The following is a 4,424-nucleotide window of genomic DNA, read 5'->3' on the forward strand; positions in this document are numbered from 1 at the left end:
TATTTAAGAATTCAGGTGATAAGTCGTCTGCCTCTCAGTACAGACCAATAAGTCTCCTGTGTGCCATGAGTAAGTTGCTAGAATTTATATTAAATAGAGAAGTAGTCAACCACCTCAGCAGAAATAACATTCTTAGTGACATACACTATGGTTTCCGTTCTGCTAGATCAACAGCAGACGTGCTAACCTTTATATCTCATAGGATTAGTGGATCTTTTGATAAAGGCTCCCTCTCTAAGGCAATTACTCTTGACATATCCAAAGCATTCGATAAAGTATGACATAAGGGCATACTTCACAAGATTTCGGTATTAATGCTAAAGTCCCTCGGATGTCCATCCTGGGCCCAACTCTCTTCCTGATCTACATCAATGATCTCCCAAAACACATACTTAAATCATTCGTTAATTTCTATACTGATGACAACCATCTATATCAGCACATCACAGGTCATAAATGACAAAGTTCTCTCTGATTATCACTCTTCGAAGCGCGTGGTAGAGTGGGGGAAGAGGTGGCTGGTAACTTTTAATGAATCTAAAACCAAGCTCCTATCTTTACATCATTAACGCTCTGATTCCCTTCTGGCATCAATTGACTAGGGGGAATCGCCATCTTTGATACGCTTCTTGGCTTGGCATTTTCTCCCGACCTGAAATGGAACACGTACATCAAGTCTATTGCCAAGGTCGCTGGAAAAAAGGAAGGATCGTTCTACCGCTCCAAAAAATATCTCTCTACTGATGCAATTCTTTATTTATATAAAAGCCAAGTATGTCCAAGGATGGAGTACTCTTGCCACATCTGGGAAGAGCTGTTACAACAGTCTATGCTGCCTTGACAGAGTACAAAATAGGCTTCGTGGCTTAGTGGGAGATGCCCTTTTCTCTTCCCTGCAACCTGTCTTCTACATGAAAGACGTTGCGAGCCTGTCTTTGTTTTATACTTATTTCCATGGCAGGTGCCCGTCTGAGCTCACATCCCTGGTTCCCCCTCGCCGACCTTTCACAATAAACACCCGTCTAGCTGAAATTACTCTCATTAATTTTCCACACTCTTTAGCTGTGCCAAAAGTAAAATGTAAATTCCACGAACAAAGCTTCATTCTTAGACTCCGTTCCGTCTGCATGTTTCCCACCTAACTATAACTTGGATCTTCAAGTCCAACATAAACACATTTCTGATAAACCGACCCCTTAAGTGAGGCACTTTATAAAATCTCAACATTAACGTACTGTGCACGCAATAATCCTAATCCCCGAGTAGCTTTCGGGCCTTGATAAGTGGTTACCACCTTTTAAAAAAATCTATATTTCATTTGACGTCAGAACCATTGTGTCAATTAAAATGGTCCACCGACTGATTACTCCCTCGTGCTAGGACAAACCTATTTCCAGAAGCTAGCAAGATTTCACTTATTAAAAAATGTTGTTGATACATAATATATATATATATATATATATATATATATATATATATATATATATATATATATATTACACGATCTAGTGTCGACTATCAATATAACCCTAGTTGATATTTCCCCCGTAGCGTTGGATAGCATTGAAGATGTTTGAGATATCTGCTTTCATGACCTCAGTGTATCCGATCATATTAAGATTCGAATTAGCCCAGTCGATATGAGACTGCGTTTTAAACCACGGTGAAATATTAACCCATGTCTACACTGAGGGTAGCATCGTTTTACAAACAGACTTCCTGACTAGGAAACAAAAACACTACACCGAAATGACGAATTGTGATTTTACATTCTGGGGTATTTTAGGATTTGCAAAATATCAGCATGTCTTATTTAAAAAAAATATCAGTGCCTTTTAAGATTTTAGTCCTTATCATACGTGCATAAAATATATTTATCTGTTAAAAGTCTAGTGACATTTCATGTTGATTTGTTTGTTAAAAAATGTTTACCATAAAATGAAAGAGTCGTTATCATAACTATTATAATTTTAATAATTTCATTTTATAGTAACGTAAACACAGCAAATGTATATTTTAAATTTAGCCGAGTATGATTAGAAAGTAATAAGATACTAACGGATACTTTAATATCGAGATTGAACTGAGATTCTCGGCTGAATTAAAGAGCACATAGGTATTATTACAACACAAACAGTTGCAGATATATTTCACATATTTTAAATGTATCACAGTTGTAGATATATATTCCGCATATTTAAATGTATCTATTACAATATACAAACTTTTTAGCAGAAATTAAGAATATTCTACAACGAGAACATTGAAGTAATGTAATTTATCATTTCTTTTTACGCATAGAAATACAGAATGTTGCTGATGAATAACGATACGTTTAGGTCATGAAAAGTCATGTGTGGGAAAATTCGAACAAAATAGTTAATATATTCTTGCTTTGTCAGGATATTATTAAAATGTTACAGTACTCACGGTTACAATATATTATTGATAAAACTCTGACCTTTTGTTGTGAGATTGTTGGATGTCGAAAATTCATTTATTGATGCGTATCCTATCAGTTTGGCATGGCATATAGAAATATAACATTTGAGCCTAGTGAAGTGTGTTTTTACTCTACCAACTGATCATAGTTTTAAGATCGAAATATTGATTTATCTCCAGTTGCAATATAGTGATAAACGGAATTATTGTTCTTACAGAAGCAAATGGCATTATCGCTAAGCGGAAACCATCAATATATAAAGCTGAACGTCTGTGTGTGTGTGTGTGTGTCTGGTCACGAATAGGCTCTAATATGGTTGACTATTTTGAAAAACTGATTACATATAATGATAAAAGATGTATCGAGGATCAGACATTGGAATGTTTGATCTGGCAGAACGGTGGTCCATAAAAATTGTGGGGTCTGTGTTCGCGCTGGCCCTCAAAGTATGAAAATGAAAAAATGGAAAAAACGTTTACAAGGGGCCTTGATGTAGATGTTCATAAGAAAACTTTGATAAGTATGTTTATACTTAAATAGGGATGGTAAAATAAAATTGTGGAGTCTGCATTCGCGCCTGTACTCCATGGAAATATGGCATAAATTTAACAAATACTTTTCATATCTATTTTCGTAAGTATACTTTTATAATTATGTTTCAGTTTGAAGTAAAATGGTATAATAAAATTATTAGGTGTACGTTCGCGCGTGACCTCCATAGAATGTAAATATGTCACAAAGTTTAACAAGGTTTTTTTAAAAGGAGTGAGGGTCACCAATAATACCATTACTTTAATCTTTATACACGTTAGCTTTTATTTATTTTTTTGAGTTGAATCATATTGTTTCGAATAAATTCACCTCATAAATTCATGTTCGTATTAAAGTAAAAGCAAAAAAAAATTAAAAAATTGGAAATTTAGACAATTCTCTACAAAAAATTCACATAACTCTGTTTTTGTCCTTCTCCATTTGCACCTGCCACTCTTCTGACATTAGATACATAGATAAATAATAAAAAATAAGAACGTTACTTGTTATCGTGTCAAAAGAAGGAAAAATACTGTTCACGTGATTACGTGTCAATTTAAAAACATTTATATACACTTTTAATTTTTATTTATGTATCTGTTTAAGCTTTTTTGTCAGTGTACTTGAAGTAATTCAATTGATTAACCCCCCTTTCTGCGTGTCCTTTACATTACAATAGTACAACCATTAATCCGACGGCGCAATACTACACCGCCCATACTGTAAAACTGAAACGAAGTTGGTCCACTTGAAAAGGGCGCCCTTGTCGTCTTATCAATATTAATATCGATTCTTTGCTTTAAAAAACTAAAGTAATTACGTGTTTTCTTTTGTAATATCCCATTTTGCTGTTTCAGATTATTTTACGAAAGGAAATAACGCTCCATTATTTTTCACAGCTATTTTTGTTTCTTTGTTTTTCGATATTTCGTCGATATTATTTAGTAAGAGTGTTTAGCAGAAAAGCCAAGACACGACTACCCGAAAAATAAATATACAAGAAATAAATGTTACCATAGTCAATAAAAGATCAGTTCATGTGTTTTTGTTGTTTTAAAATAGTTTCTAATGTTCTTGACTTGAAATGATTTTAGGGGATACCTACTTACATTAATTTCTATATAAACTACACATGCCATATACGAATATTCCTCAAGCACAAAATAACGGAAAACCTTAAAATATGTTTATAAATATTCCTTACGTTGACGGAACTCTCTTAAATTGTTAACACAGAATGCTCAGGTGCCCCTTCTTACAATTGAAAAAAGGGCTCTCCATTTTAAAGTCGCTGCCATTTTGATTTAAAAAAACAATCCGGTTCGTTAATTTAAAAAAAAAAAATTACAAACTACTTAAAAATACAAACCAATGAATTTTTCTACCATAAAAGTAACTTTTTATTGACTAGGGTAACATTTATTTCTTGTATATTTATATTATTATATAT

This window comes from Euprymna scolopes, chromosome 16 (assembly GCF_053919585.1).
Source record: "Euprymna scolopes isolate OS-2025 chromosome 16, ASM5391958v1, whole genome shotgun sequence".
Taxonomy (NCBI): Eukaryota; Metazoa; Mollusca; class Cephalopoda; order Sepiida; family Sepiolidae; genus Euprymna; species Euprymna scolopes.